Source organism: Takifugu flavidus, chromosome 13 (genome assembly GCF_003711565.1).
Source record: "Takifugu flavidus isolate HTHZ2018 chromosome 13, ASM371156v2, whole genome shotgun sequence".
Classification (NCBI taxonomy): domain Eukaryota; kingdom Metazoa; phylum Chordata; class Actinopteri; order Tetraodontiformes; family Tetraodontidae; genus Takifugu; species Takifugu flavidus.
In genome coordinates this window covers 2,419,747-2,435,949 of record NC_079532.1, presented here as the reverse complement: position 1 = coordinate 2,435,949, position 16,203 = coordinate 2,419,747, and the positions used below count along the sequence as shown (strand labels likewise).

Below are 16,203 nucleotides of genomic sequence, written 5' to 3'. Positions count from 1 at the left end.
CTTTTCCTTTTAGTCATAAACACTTAAACACGATAGTCTGAACCCTCAGATTATAACGGTGGTGCGCACTGATGTGTGTCGAATGTGATTTCATAACAGACATTGGTGACAGTTTATTGATCGGGGAAACGTTATTTGTCAACTGTAGTTAGTGTAAAAGACTTTTAGTTGTGTAAAAGACTTATGAAAGACAACTGTACTGTACTGGCACTTCATATATCCACTATAGAGCAAACATCCTTGACTTAATGGTTATATGTATACGTATGTGTATATAAACTTGGAAAAAATGCTGAATAAATGAGGTGCTTAGCAGTGTCTTCTGCAGTTCTGGCAGAAGCCCTGTAAATACTTTTGTAAATTTTGTAAAGTTTAAGGGGAAAAAGACAGTATTTGATAGTTATCTCATTGTTTTTAATGGTACAGGAAGTCTATTTGACTGTTTTGATTCATTCTATGATCATTTTAGAAAGTTCTAGAGAGTTTTGTTGATTAATACACCGAAAAATGCAGCATCTTTAAGTTGCTTGTAAAGGGTTGAATATGTCAAACATGCACGACATCTGGAGTGAAAAGTTGTCCATTCTTCATTTAGTCAGAGCAGAAACTTCACTGGGAACAATAATTCAGGTATATTGAAGCTACAAAAACGATGAGGTTGTTCAGACACCCACACTTACTCTTCATTCGTTGTTTAATTTTGCACGTAAATGAAGGTTCATTGTGAATTTGAGTGTTTTTTGCGCACCTCTGATGAAAATAATAAAGCAACATGCTAACAAAGGACCACAATACAAGATGTGGATTTCACTTGGAACAAACTGAAAAGTTTGACTCATGAAATGCCATCGCTCTGATGATATTTTGCTTTTCAGTTTAGCTTCATCCGCTCATTTAGCAAGTTGCGGATTGACAGCTCGGCTCCCGGTTCAGCAGGTGTTAAAGGTCAAGGTCGCTGCCCCGGCTCGGCTCTAATCTTTCCCTGCCACTAGATTCCCCTGAATGTTGAACTCTGTTTCATTTAAAGCTCTCTGCACTGTAGGAATGTGTGCTTAACTGCTGACAGTGTTTATCGTCTCCAGTCCGGGGAAGAGAAGGAAGCGCAGAAGTCAATTAGCAGCCGTGAGGGGCCTGTACGCGCATGGTCTCGGTCGACAGACGCCTCCTTTTATCTGTCTAGGTGTCCACATTATCTGACAGTTTTAGGGGACATCACATTTGGTCTACAGCAGTGCAATTATCAGCATTGAGTTTAATTTAATTTATTCAGTTCCCCCTCATCTTTCCCAAATTATCTCTGGGCTCTCTCATTAAGCTTTTAGCATTAAATAGATTGGAGCGCAGCCTTTTCACTGGCTCAAAATGACTTTTGGTCTGTGCGAGAAGAAGCGCTGGAATCTAACCACATCCCATTTACTTTCCCTGCAGTTGCAAGTCTCTCATGCGCTCATTTCTGAAGCCATTAAACCATTCCAGCCTTCTGGGACTGCTGGGGAGAAGGTGGCTGTAAATCTGATCCTGCACTTTTTGGTGATGCCGAATTTTAGGGTTTAGAAGTTTGTGTATGTATCTAAATGAAATTCATCATTTCACTGACTCCGAAAGTCAGGTTATATTTGGCTGTTTAATCGTTCATAAAGCCTTTGGTCTTTTAGTCTCAGTGACCTTTTTTAGGGTCAGTAAGGTTTTGTTCCTTTGATTTCACTGCCACTGTCCCTGTGTGGACTCTTCCTGCTTTTCTGGTCGAAACCCATTTTCTACTCCCACCAGACCCTGATTAGCCTGAGTCAGCTCAGTCTCGTTTCCACGGTCACAGGTCCTTGTGCTTATGGGACCTTTTCAGGTTGTTGAAATGGATTCTCCATGTTTGACCAAGTCTTGATTCACAAGGAAAATGTTGCTTTGATCTTTGCTGGAGCTGGAATGAAATCCGATTAGAATTGTTTTGCTGATTAACTTTTACATTCATCACTTTAGTTTTGTACTTGCAATTTGTTAACTTTTGCAGATGAAAGACTGCACTAGTGTTGTTGTGAAAATCTTTGAGTGTGTGATGGGCTAAAATACATTAGTAAGGCATTAGAGAAATAAAATATCCTCATCTTGTCCTTCATCATGACACCAAACCTAATAAATGCATATAAGGAAGGACGATACCTTTAACATGTAGAAGATTTAAATGATTGACAAAGAAATAAAAAAAAATGTTGCTTGGTCGTACCTTGAGTTTGTCACAGAATAAGGAAAGAGTTAAGGCTCATTGCCAAGAGTTCGGTGCAGACGTCTGATCAATATTGAATTCAATGTTTAATGTAAATTCTGGAACTTCTCCTTGTGTAAGGACATCAAATGTGAATTGGTAGCCAGTCATTTAACCTCCAGCATGTGGCTTGTGTGAAAATAATACAGATTACACACAACAGCTTTCATAACACACTGGGGACACAGGAAGTGGCAGATCGATGCCTGATGTGACCTTGTGTGTTTGAACCAACAGGTCAGTCCAAGTTACAATACGTAACATTGTGCTCCCAAATACACCAAACAGACTTTATTCTATAGGGATCAGCTGAGCGTGTTGTATTTTTTAGAATTGATATAAATGAGAGAGGAGAAGAGCACAGCTTGATCAATAACTATTGTCGTGATGCTAATGTTGTGAAAAGTGTTCAGAAACATTGTGGACATCACGTGTACGGCTGCTCCAGGGAGTTGTTTTCCATAAAATGACTTTTATGTATTAACTTTATTGACTTTTATTAATTTCTTCTATTTCTGAAAGATGTTCAACGCCTCGTCATGCACAAATCCAAATAGAACACAAGTCAACATGATCCATACACGTCCCCTTTTGTCTCCTAACTTCTGTGCATGTTTGAGAGGCTGCTTTAAGTACAGATTGAAATAAAAATAATAGATGTCATAGATATAGAAAACGAGTAAGAACACATCTGCATACGTTGCTGACAGCTTAATTACCACTACCCTGCTCTCATATAGACTTGTCATGCTCTTAATAAGATGGCTGTCAAACAGGCCTGTAAATCAGCACTGACTTCACAATACAATTAATAAATAACTTAATTCCTCAATCAGCAAAAGTTTTTGCTTTTCTAAATGCCTCAGACAGCAGATGGATTTTAAAATCATGCAGATACCAGGAGCTGTGTGGGAGTTACTGCATATCAAGAAATACACAAAGAAATATGTATTTTAATTGGTGTAAAATGATTTTTGAACACCAAGATGACGTAAAAAAAAACTTTCCACTTTAATATGTATGAGCGTCCTGCCTCATGCAGCAGGACTGAAAACCTGAAGGGAAACACAAAAAGTATTTTTAACCAACGACTTGAAGAATAAAATTCTGCCATTTAAAAGAATCTTTCAACGAGTGTTCCAAAACATGGATCCACGGAGGCTGCAGATGAAAAAGGCATGAACACACAGAACACAAAGCACTGAAGTGAACATCAGAGCCATCAACATTTTATGCAATTAGGGCGGAAGCAACATCTTTCTGCCTCCCTTGACAGAAAATTTATGTTTTTTTTCTTTTTTTATCACAGAAAAACATAAAAAGACCACACTATAATTTTGCTTTTAGACTTTAATGAAAAGACAACATTTCTGTAGACCAGGAAATGATCAGCTCTGCTTCTGTAAGATATTATTATTGTTAATTATTCCGCAATCAGTCACCCTTAAATAAGTGGTTATACTTCAGGTAATATTTCAGATATCGTAGTAAAGACAAGATAATAATATAAAACAATGATTAAAGGCAAGGTTGAGGCTAGATTGAGTAAAAATAAAACAAACATTGAATATAATAACTTGCGTACAGCAAATTGGGCTGAGTTTTGTCCATACGTACAGGAGGTGATCAGAGGAGCCTGTCTTCATTACTTCTTTACAAGAAATAATTTTTTTCAGCTCACTGGCAGGCAGGTTTTTTTAGTCCTTTTTTTGTCAACAGCAATGTTTGGTGACAAATTCACCTTAATGCGGAAATTAGCGGCTGCATTGAGCTCGTTTGATCCTACGAAGCTCTCGATGCCAATGTTCTCTGTACATTTTGGTTTTAAATGCAGATAGCAGGCCGGGATATAATCGCGTTTCTTGGCCACTGCCTAAGTGGTGATATATTTCTTTTTTACCTGATAAAGTGTGAAAACCGTGACTGTTGTCATGGATGCAGCATTGCACAAAGACTCACTACAAAGGCTTTTTAAGGATAGTTTTCTGGCAGCTCCGAGGGCAAAAATGTTGCCTCAGTCTTCTCAAGAGGCTCTGCTGCATCGAGAAGAAACTGCCAAAGGAAAAAATAAATCATTTCCATGCTATATGAGCTTCAGCTGCAGCAAAGGCTAACATTAAATAATTTGGTGTATTATCACAATCCGAGCCGTGTTACTCGCCCACTCGTAGTCATCTGGGTATCAAAAGTTATTTTTTTGCAGTTCGACATGGTGGTGGGATGAGGGCCTCTGCTGCTGACCTCGTGGAAGTCTCTAAAACATGCCAGAGATGAGAAGACAAGTTTGTAATAGTCTCTCCACAAAGAATCAGCTTACACATAAAGGTCACAGCTACCATTTCTTACTTGAGCACGTACGGAGTGTCTGCCATCGGACATTTAAAACCTTCCAATCATCTTGAAACAGCTACATTTATGAGAAAATGAGAGAGGTCCACAGCACATTTCCAGCACAGTGGCCTTCTTTTTATTTGGTGTTTTGACATCTTACTAGCACAGGATTGGTACACATGCTGTATGATGTAAGTTAAGGATAGTTGCTTTGTATGAGCGGCAGCATGGCAATGAAATAGAGACCAACGGGAAAATGATCCAGAAATGATGAGAGGAGGAGGGGAGATCAACTGCAGAGAAAGAGCAGAATCTGTGAGACTGCAAATATTGACACTGTTCGTGCTGGAATAGATGATCTGCATCAGGGTAGCATTTGCAGCATCCTCAGGAGAAAGCCTACGCCATCCCTTGCCACTTCCTTCCACGCCTCCAGGAGGGAACAGAGGTACTTCAGAGATAATTGGTAGATGTAATCCCTCCAGTCTGGCCTTGCCTGGGGGTCGCCTCCTGGCTGGACAGGAGAAAAACCTCTCCATAGGCAGACATGCTGACCCACTGCCTCCGCAGGATCAGGTTAGCATAGAGAAAAGGCTCTACTCTGAGGTCCTCCTCGTATATCCAGACCATAACATTGGCCACAGTTGTGGAAGTGCTGACATATTGAGTTAAAGGACTGTCTTTTTATTTTTAGAACCAACCTGATGCTCTCTGACACAAAACTGCTACACCTTGATATGCTGTTCATTATGAAACTTGATGAAAACGAATCCTGGTGGGATCTGGGAAATTACTGTTAGTGAACTAACAGTGCAGGAATTGAATGGCCTCAGTTACAAATTGTTTCACTATAGGACATCTGCATAATTCCAAATGTGAATGACTAGCTTGACTACTACTAGCTTGACTACTTTTAAAAACCCTTCTAAACAACCCATTAGCTCTACTCTACTGAATACACAGTAGCTATTGCTAAGCTAAATGTGGGTGTATCCATCTGTAAATTCAAGTGGCTATAAAAATGCTAACAGACTCAAACATAAGTCTGTAGCCTAAAGCTACACCCACTAAAGGAGGATTGTGAATCTTCCTTTTGGTTTTACCTCAAATGAGCTCTTGTATCTATATTCATCCAGATAAGCACCACCGTCTTGCGACGACCTCACATTCTGTCAAATGAAGGGGAAAAAAATTCCTCCCTTTCCAGTTAGCATAATTCTACACCTCTTTACACATTCAATATTCACTGGTTTCAAATTGAAATGTTCAAAATCTTGTGTGCTCAACGCGTCTTAATGTAGCATCTGCGGGAAACTTCAAATTAGGGGACAAAAGGGACTTTTTTGCTAAGTAGGACGGCTGTAAAACTGGTTGATTGACGCACAGCTTAGTTTGAGCAAAACATGAAATTATTAAGGCTTACGTATCTTAACGCTTTGCTCTTTTCTTTTTTTTTTAACCTGCCACAGCGGCACCGTTAAGCTTCAAAGCTTGAAGAGCTGTCACTTGCAAGAAGGAGTAACGCTGCACGGTTTCTAGATCTTCAATGAAGCATGGCTGTGCTTTGGCCCAGTTACAGCGCACCACGTCCCTACAGGAGAGCAATTGCTGGGATAAGTAGGAGGTGTTCAAGCAGCTGACCACGCCCACCCAGAGCCACATGTCGTTCTTATAAATTGGCCTTACAGTTAAGCGTCTGCCTTTATATTTGTGCTGCGCTTCATTGATTTTCTCCAGTAACAAAAGACCTGTGAAAGGTGAAAGCTACATATCAGCCATCAGCTATTACCCGAACAGATCCAGAGCTCCCTGCAATTGTCAGTTCTCCTCTCATGCTCCATCCTTATATCCCGGCCTGTCAGCCAGCAGACTGGACAGAAGGTCAGCCGGTTGATCAGTGCCAAAACTCCCAGGATTTTATCTTGCCCCCCCCTCCCCTTTTTCTCCCCCCTCTCATTTTCCCTTTCAGATATGCAGATTCTGGACCTCCTAATGAGAATATGTTGCTCCCAGATACCATCTGCTCCACTTGCACTCTTTATGAGCAAATAAAGAACATGTGACATCACTCCAATGAGACTGATTAATCAAAGTCACTGGGTGGTTGCCCTTTTGGTGTCAGAGCGCCTTCAATACGTTTCCTGTGTTCAGACCAGAATGTGTGCGGATATGGATCATGAATATGGAAAATGAACCGCCTTTGCTTGCCCATTCAGAGGCTTGGCTTTGTGAATCCTGGCCACACCACGTCCATTTATGATGTCTAGAAGGAAATGGGAAGACACGCAACATAATAAGTTTATCGTAAATTCATTTCCGGCAAATATTAACGACCACAAGAGACAAGGCAGTAGAAACCATCTGGGTTAGGATCTCTAAACTCTGTCACGACTCATGTTACTGGGTTTCTGGTGTTACTCCAATGAAACCCTGACCCTGCTCTGGTCACGAGTGTCCCCTCACTCACAAACAGTTAAAGAAAGCCGGGGGGTGGCGCCGTTATGCTCGGCCAATCAGCGCGCAGTTCCAGGATGCTTTACGGAGATAACAGGATAATCCTCGCTGGCTCAGTACCGGGCCAGGAGCTTTAACAGGAGAAAGGTAACTTAATAACTCAGTGAGAGCCAGCACTCGTACCTCTAATGCACAGCAGATGGAGTTTTACAGCTGCTTTATCCAACTCAACTCAGTGCTGTTCCTTTCTGGTTTATTTCCCTGAACTAAACACTGTGTCTTGTAATAACCACTAATCAGCCCTCCAGAAGACTTTTCTTTATATATTAAAGAAGCCAAGATGGTTGAAGGGCTTTGCAGTATTTCGAAGGACTCATCTTTGCAGTATAAGTGACTGTGGCCGTCTGTGTTCACGTTGACTCTCTGACAGACAGCTTCCAGGAGCTTCTTCTGTTTTTGTCTTCAGGTGACATGTTGAACATAGTACCTGTCTTCAGCTCTGAGCTCTTTCTGCTGGTGTCATGTCCAAGATGGGGGCAGATATCATTTTATTTTTTTGGACACCGATTAGAGAAGTCAATGGCATCTGTGGAGTCTCACTGTGTCAGCTGTTCCAATGCTGTTTCTTCAAATATCATCCTGCATTTACGTTTTCCAACTGTTAATATCATGTATTATTGAAGAAATTATATTAAAGTAGACTATTGTACAGTTAGGAGTGCTTGGTGCAGCTATATTTAAATCATCCTAAGGAACAAAATGCTAAAAAAGCATGTAAAATTCTAGATGCCTTTTGCAGAGCTGAGAGGAACATTTAACGGGAGTTTTTATGAACTTTTAAAAATGCGGTTTCAAATTTATTTTTAAACATACACGAACTGCGGATTTTAATAAGGTAAGTAAAAAAATAAGATGGTCTCTGGATTCTGGCACACTTGTGGCGTGTCATCATTGGCTGGGCGGCGTTTCAATTCGAAGTCCAAAAACTACCAAATGTCCCAAAATTGTACTTGTTTATCAAGTGTGTCCCGGACTTATCTGGACTTGGGACAGCTAGGTATCTCACAATGCATCCTACCTCGAGACAAAACGGCAGCACCAGTGGTGAAAGATACATACTTCAAAGTATCTTCTCAAGACCGTGCTTGTGCACTTGCTTGAACTTTATATTGTAGCGTGTTGGGGAGGGTCAGTGTGGGAATTTCCCAGCATGCTTTGTGTCTGTGGGTTCAGGTTGGTGTTAACCCTGTTTTTGTCCATTATAAATGTTATCTTTTGCAACTTTCAATGTTACTGTTCTATTTATTAGGTACTAATTATTGATATATTTAATTACTGTTTGCAATTACATGGACACCATAAGTGAGGTTATGTGTGTGAGAAATCAGAAGATATTGAAGCAGAAAGATATGCTAATTTATGAATGACACATACAGTTCATGGATGGATCCTAGTTTGGCAGTAACATACTTTATATCTAGTTTAGTAACTACTTTGTGGGATGATTATTATTACTATATCAAAGAATAATCTAAGGGTTTAGTAGAATAGGCTGTAGAATAATTTCTTTATCATGTATTCAATAATGAAACATTTATTTATTTTGGTTTGGATGGTGTTGGGCTGAATGTTTCTTTTTACAACATATCGGAATGAAAAGATGTGATCACGGTTTGCTGTGTGGGAGTTAAAAAAGATGAAAGAGTCATGATGAACATCCTGAGCATACTCACCTTCTCTGTACACACGTAAAAATATAAAGATATAAGTGAGGAGATGACAGTTAATTATGATTTTGCGTTTGATACCTGCTACGTGCCACCATTTCCTCCTTGTGTTCTTTTAAATATAGGTCTCCTATTGATGATCAATCCCCACTTTGATGACACAGCCACTCCACCCGTCGATAGAAGGCAGCGCCTGATGTGAAACAATGTCCCTGGGAAACTGTGAAAGCCTGTTTAATGTTCATTTGTCGGACCAGGCAGAGCTTCTCTTTGTGTATCTGTCTAATTATGTGAGAGCTTCGAAGCTGCCATTTGCCGGTATTGATTTGTACCTGTTACACACTGAGGCCCGGGCCCCTGTGGGTGGTTTCTGTGGTGGTTTCAGCCAGGCCACAGTGATTACCAGCTCACCAAGACTGTTGTTGATGTGTAAAAGCAAATATATGTTACATCCATGATGGGCTTCTATTGAGCTTCAGGCGATGCAAAGGGAAAAGAGTAAATGTAGAGAAAAGGAGCCAAAGCGAGTCCACTAATATGATTCACCCAGACAGTCAGGGGCTTCAACCCGACGTGATTACATTCCTGAATCCTTTTGCCACAATCAGGGTGTTTTTATTACAGTAGGCTATCCACATAATAAATTCACATTTACATATTTGAAAGTTACAATCGCCTGAAAGTAAAGTGTTGATGGATTGTTACAGTTGAATAAACCTGTTAGTATGTTCTCTGGTGTAACATAAAGATGTGAATTTATGGCAAAATCTAAGTGCTCGGATCGCTCCGCAGACGCAGCACACACTGTGATGGCTGCTGTGATGGTTGACGGCTGGAGCCACAGGGCTTTGGATGCAAAATGATTCAGTCTGTGACTTCACAACAGACTATGTCTCTTCCAGTAAATTCCTCTGTATCATTTCTGCAGCTGTGACTGTGGGACAACAGCTAAAATTAAACAAATAAGCCTTAGAGGGTGTGGGGTGTGTGTGTGTGTGTGTGTGTGTACCGGTACATATTATGTTGTGAGGACAACAATTAGAATTGTTATCTGCAAATCAAGGACATGTTTGCAAAGTGAGGACTTTCTATTAAAACAAGTGTGTGTGTGTGTGTGTGTTTGGATTACCAACATATGAGATTGCACATTATTGTGTTTCTTTCTTCAATTTTGGTTTGCATCAAGTATATATGAATCTTCTACTGCAAAATTTTGTGGAAAACATACCAGGCTGTTTTTTTAACACACTCTGAAGGGGAACCAAGGACAGCAGAGTGATAGAAGAAAGATAAAAAATGAAATAAGCTGCAGCTTCTGCGGCACATTTGTCCCACAAAAGTAGTAGTAGCGACAAAATAAGTGGATTGTGAGGGAATGGGGACGTGTCAATCAACGGAGTGGTGGATGATCCAGGCTGTATATCTGCCTCTGGCTCGGTGACCCTTTAGAAAGGCCCCATCAACCCTCTGTGATCTGCACCATGTAGAAATGGTGGTTAACAGAAGAGGGGCGAAAATAAGTATCTACCAATGGGCCAACGGTGAATTGAATAGAACCGCCTTGGCTTGTGTGGATCATTACAGTGTATCTGAAAGGATCTCTTTTCCGGTCTTAAACCTGCTAGATCTATATCTGACTCTGTGTGCCTTTCTTGTGGTAAAGGTATCTCAAAGGACAACAAATTTAAAATTAAGCCTTCAGTTTTCCCGACATGCTCAGGCACTATTATTTCTATGTGATGTTTCGTTCCTTCTTGTGTTGTTTTGAAACCCCAAATGACTGAATTTTTTAGCAGTCTAATCGAAGCACAGTGGGATGAGGGCTTTTCATGCTCATGTGCATTTTCCTCCTTAGAAGTATGCTTGAGTGCATATTTAAGACCGCTGCTGAGAGGTCATGTTAAGTGTCTGTGTAAATACAGAAGCTGGCAGAGCTGCTTATCATATACTCTATGACAGGTGTAATACACTGCTTATAATTCTGATGCGCCCCATGAATACTGACAATGTGGATGCTGCCGCATGCTGCAGCTCCTAATAAAGCCAGTTATCCTGAAGTTTAAGCAGCATAAAGATTGTAATTTGAGGATGAACATGCTTTGGATTATCGGAGATAAATGTGTGTATTTCTGTACTGGAGCCAACTGAGAGCTCCTCTACGACGTGTGTTATGGATAGAAGGAATTCTGAGATGAAAAGTAGAGTGAGAGATGAGTGCGCATCAAAGTGGAGATTAAACAGGATGAAATTATCAAACGCATGAAATTTGAAGAATATCTGTCACCACTGATCCTAATATGCTATTTTCCATCTTGCTAATCTCTTAAAAAATACCGCTAGTTTGGCCATTAGATGCCGCCTCAAGCTGCTCTTATGAATATTACAATTTAACAGTCACTGGTTCTTATTGTCTATAGTTAAGCAGACTGTAAAAGAAAAGACCTTTCTTGCAGAAAGGTGATTAGGGACAAACTGTTGGAATCTACAAAAAGAGGCATCTGCAAAATGGCTATAAATGCATCTATAAATGCATTGTACTTTTTTTATGTGACAGCTTAATCTCATCTTCATTTGCATAAAATGTTGTGTGCGGTGAATACTTAAAAGAACGAAGCTAAAGGACAAGAAAAAGAAATAGCCAATGAACTATGCAGTTCTTTATCATGTTTCTTATTGATTGTGTGACTATCTTTTCTGTTTAGCACTGTTTATCTGCCCCATGGCATGCAGGATGGGAATGGATGGCCCACTTGATCCCCTATGTCTGTGAGCAGGAAGGCACCCGCATGGAGGATTAGACAGGGGTGGGGTGGGAGGGGTTGGGTTGGGGAGGAAGACTGTCACATCCAGATGCTGCAAATCTGCTCCCTGCCTCACATGTGAATGGAAATGCCATTGTCTGGAGCGCTGCTTGTTTTGCATGAGCACAGCCAAGGAGATAAACCAGCTGAAACTGAGGTTAGACCAAGTGTAAATCTGTTATGATGCTGGATTACAAGGTTTACGTGGCTTTATCCTCTGATCTTCTCCGTGGTGAACTCGTGGAGGCTTTCACGGCTGCCTCTTAACTGACAGTTCAAACAAGGAACATGGGAGCTGCAAAAGCGCATGTGGCATAATGTGACGGAATATTGAATACTGGTGTTTGACTGCTTGTTTTGGCTGTGTACTCTAAATTGTGCAGTGTTGTGTTCACCTGGAAAACACATGCAGCTCGTTCTTGTACACTGAAAACACATTTTCGTATTTTTTTTTCGTATTTTTGACACTGGCACGGAAGGGCAGTCAGCAGATAAAAACTGTACATGAACATGTAAAAACTGTTTTCAGACAGGGACATAAAGAATATTCATTGCTGGAATAAAAAGTGCGGTGAACAATCGCGGAAACCGCTAATGACTAATAAATTCTGTCTTTATTCCAAAAATAAAAAAGATTAGCGATAGCGGGGGCTTCAACGCGATCGTCCGTCAAACTCTCGTAGCTTTTTTTCATCCATGCTAAACAGCAAGGGAGGAGGTTTCAGATGCAGCCTGCATTTCATTATGATGAGCAACAGCTCTGGCACATGCTCACATCTTTCATCTTTGTGCCAGAATATGCTTGTTCGAGTGTTTGTGTGTTTGTGAGTGTGCGTGAGTTGGTGTGTGTCCATGTATTTGCTCCATATTAAGTACCAAACTACTTATTCTACTATCAAAACAAGACCATGGAGCCATTTTGTCTTGTCCCCAAAACTTCAAGGGACTGTTTGAGGGTTAGGACATGGTTTTATGGTTGGGGTTAAAATTGGATGTTTGCGGGGTTAGCTGGGATTGGTAGCATTATGGTAGGGTGCTGGGTAGCATATTCGTTCTATAAAAGTCTCCACAAATATAGAAATTAGTGCCTGTGTGTTGATCCAATCTCTTTTTGTTACACAGCCTCTTTTTGTTACACAGCCATCCCCACATTATTTGTGTTTGGGAAAGTCAAATTGACCTTAGATGATTTTAATTCCTCACTATCCAGCTTTAATTATGGAAGCTTTTTTTTCCCCCACAGCTCTATAAACAATGACCTGTGCACAATAATTCAGCATCTATGTGTCAGAAATCTGATTCATTGGTCAAAACATGACCCCATTTTGAATTTATTTTCTTCCCCAACTTTGTCTGAGAACATCTGACCCCTGAATAATGACACTGGCAACATTTCAACAGGCGATATGTCACTGAGCTTCCTCTAAGATTTGCTCTTTCGGGTAAACGGACTCCTCCAAAGTTATGACTCAAAGGTCGCTGCCAAACCAGTCGGCCGACGGGATTTTAGCCTTTGTGAGGTCAAACTGATATGCGTCTGCTGATTTGAGGAATGTGGGAACAGATGACTCAATCGATCAAATCAGAGATTTGAATAATCGTATCTGGAGCGCGGATCGTGTTCCACATGAAGAACCCGGGGTGTCGCACAAAGAAATGAAGAGCAGAGGGAGAGATATGTGCGCATCAAAGTGGAGACCGAACAGGATAAAATTAACAATGAGTTGGAACTTTGACGAGTTTAGTTTTGCATCAATTTCACCTCGGAGCTGTTGGAGGAAGTCCACTTGCCGACCCTGCACACTAAGCTGAAAAGGATGTCAACGGTTTTGCTAAGAAGGGCACACTTCCTCTGCTGCACAACTGGGGGAGTCAAGAAGACTGATGAGCAAATGTGTGATACTAGTGTGCTTCCTCCAATTTGCCTCCCACAATGCACCTGGATACTTTATTTCATGATCCTCGCAGGCGGTGATGTCTTAGACTCCAAAATGAACGCCATGAATAATTAATGCCGTGTCTCAAAAAAAGAGGAGACAACAAACAGAGAAAGGCTTTATTAATATATTCTGAGGATTGTTTGATGCACAATGGTCACACAAAACGTCCTTGTGAGCAGATGCACACCAAACGAAAAGAAGCCACAATTACAGAATTAACAATACATTTATGAGAGCAATTAACGGTAAAGCAGCTGTGATAGGCTCCACCTTCCTCCCCGTGACCCAAACGGGAGTCGAGGAAAATAATATATTGTAAAGAAAGAAAAAATAAAGGTTTTGTAGAGGGAGTGTGTGCTTTACGTTGATAAAATGACCATTGCACTCCGATGACATCAAGCTTTATGCCGTCTCACAGGATCACACCACCAGGATTCACAGGAGGGACGATGGGAGGGTTTTCGGACAGACTGAATGCACTCAGAAGGTCTCAGAGAGTAGAAGGAAGATTGCGACTGACCACGGTAAATCAAATGTGCAATACAGCAACAACTACCTGGAACAGGAACCATTAAACAGCCACATGAATGAAAAAAAAGTACCCACAAAGAGCGAAGCAGCTTCCTGAAGGTCAGAAGACGCTCAGAGGCTTAAACATATGCTCTGCCAGAGGTCACCTACCCAGAAGCTATAACCTGGTCAACAGAAGAGGTAAAAGATGGGAAGCGCGTTAAGTCAAGTACCTTTGGCTTTGTACGTCAGGATGACTGAATGATGCAGGCTGCCGCAGATGATGTCATGCTGAATGGTACCTCAGGCAGCACAGATAGGATGATCATGGCATCTACTACATACAGAAACATGCGCGGCTGATACTGAGAAGACACAGAGGTACCAATCAGGATCAATAGAGGCAGAGGTCTACCTCAATAAACAACCGTGGAAGCAGAGGACAAGACGTTACAAGATCAATATGGATTCCTCCAGAGATGATGGAGAATAAATAAGTTAAAGTCATGTGGGACTTTCAGATTGGGACTGATAGAATGGCAGCAGCCAATTAGTCAGACATCACAGTGGTGGATTACCATCAAAAGGGGGGGGGGGGGTAGATTTAGATATCCCGTATGACAGCAGACATCAGGAAGGAGAGATATGTGAAACTGGAAAAACACTGAGGGCTAAAAGAAGAGCACCAGCCTCAGAGGCTGAAAGATCCAGGTAGAGAACCTGAGCTGGAATGGGAGGTGAGAGACCAGCCTATTCATTCATGTCAGCAATAACTGCCCTCTTGAATCTTCTATATTTCTTGCCCTGTCGTGAAACAAGGTCACGCTGTTTACACCCCCCCCCCCCCACACACACACACACACACACACACACCGCCCTGAGAGGGTTCTTCCTGGTGATCTCAACTGTGCTGTTCCAATACTCCGCAGCGGTGATGCGTTACTTGAGGAGGGTCCATTTTTGCATTAAAAGTGTCGAAATAATGTTTAAGATGGTGGAATGTATGCGTTAAGTATCCTACAATCTATACAGACTGTGTGCTTCCAAGAGCTACATAAATCAAGATAAAGGGTATGTGTCATCCAGTGATGGCCCCAGCACCGCAACTAAGTCCTGAAGTACAGGAATTAGTGGCCACCAGAGATGCTCCAAGAGGATGGATTAAAAGTAAAAGCTTTAAATCACAGTGGTGACCATCAAGAAGGAACATGGAGAGTGGCGTTGTATGGGCAGAAAGAACAGACTAATCTTCAGAGAAAACATGTATTTAAATAGATCCCCTTCCTGGGTTTGACCGGTGTCGAGGCCGGTGCAAGGCGAGAAGCGGGGAGTGGATTGAGCCATTTAACGACGTCTCCTTTGCCTGTGAAGCAAGAGGGCGGCGTTCTTTACCAACATATGCCAGACAAACAGACAGGCAGGTCGACAGTTATGAAGACAGATGAATGATGCAACGCCTTCAGCACCTGGGGAAATGAGATCAGGTGTCGGCGGCGGCGGCATGGACAGATCCCCCCCCCAGACTGGCCTTCAAAGAGTCACATTCTGTATCATATGGCGTGTGAATGCTGGAGCCACGTTCTGCACCATCTGTAAATTTCAGTTTTTATGTCTTTTTTTTTTTTTTTACTTAAGCTCCACCGTGCATGACTCGATCTGACTGAGTTTAGCATAATATGCGGCGTACAGCAGGTTGCCTGAGATAAGCATTTCACAGGCAATAATCTTGCTGAGGACCTGAAGTCTCCCGTGTCAGCTGCCATACTAAAAATCTGCAATGTGCATTCCATAATTCATAACACAGAGCCAGCATTTATAAGAGCTGCAGACCTGAGACTAAAACTGCTGTGTCGCTCTGCTGCCGGGACCAGCAAACTTATTGTCTGCACCTCCTGTGCTTTGCATTTATTCCACGCTGCAACTGTGTGCTCACTGTTCTCTGCAGCGCGGGAACATTATGTATGGGCCGTTGTCTCATATCGTACCCTACAGCAGGTTAAAATACAAATAGATGCGATATATAGAGAGGCCTGTATAAACACAACATGGGCTGTCAGGGGAGAGCAATCTATGCGACAGTCAGCCTGGGGCCACAGCTCACACGGCACGCAGGCCACCACAGTCGGTAGGTGGCACTCATGTCACATTTGAGAAAAAAAAAAAAAAAAAGCCTAGGCAGG

At 41.7% G+C, this 16,203-nt stretch overlaps 1 protein-coding gene across 1 annotated transcript in view; it reads left to right on the top strand.

Moving 5' to 3' along the window:
• Nucleotides 1-16,203, top strand: part of lrrc4ca (leucine rich repeat containing 4C, genome duplicate a) — a 73,808-nt gene that overhangs the window by 23,023 nt on the left and 34,582 nt on the right. The window lies entirely within an intron of this gene.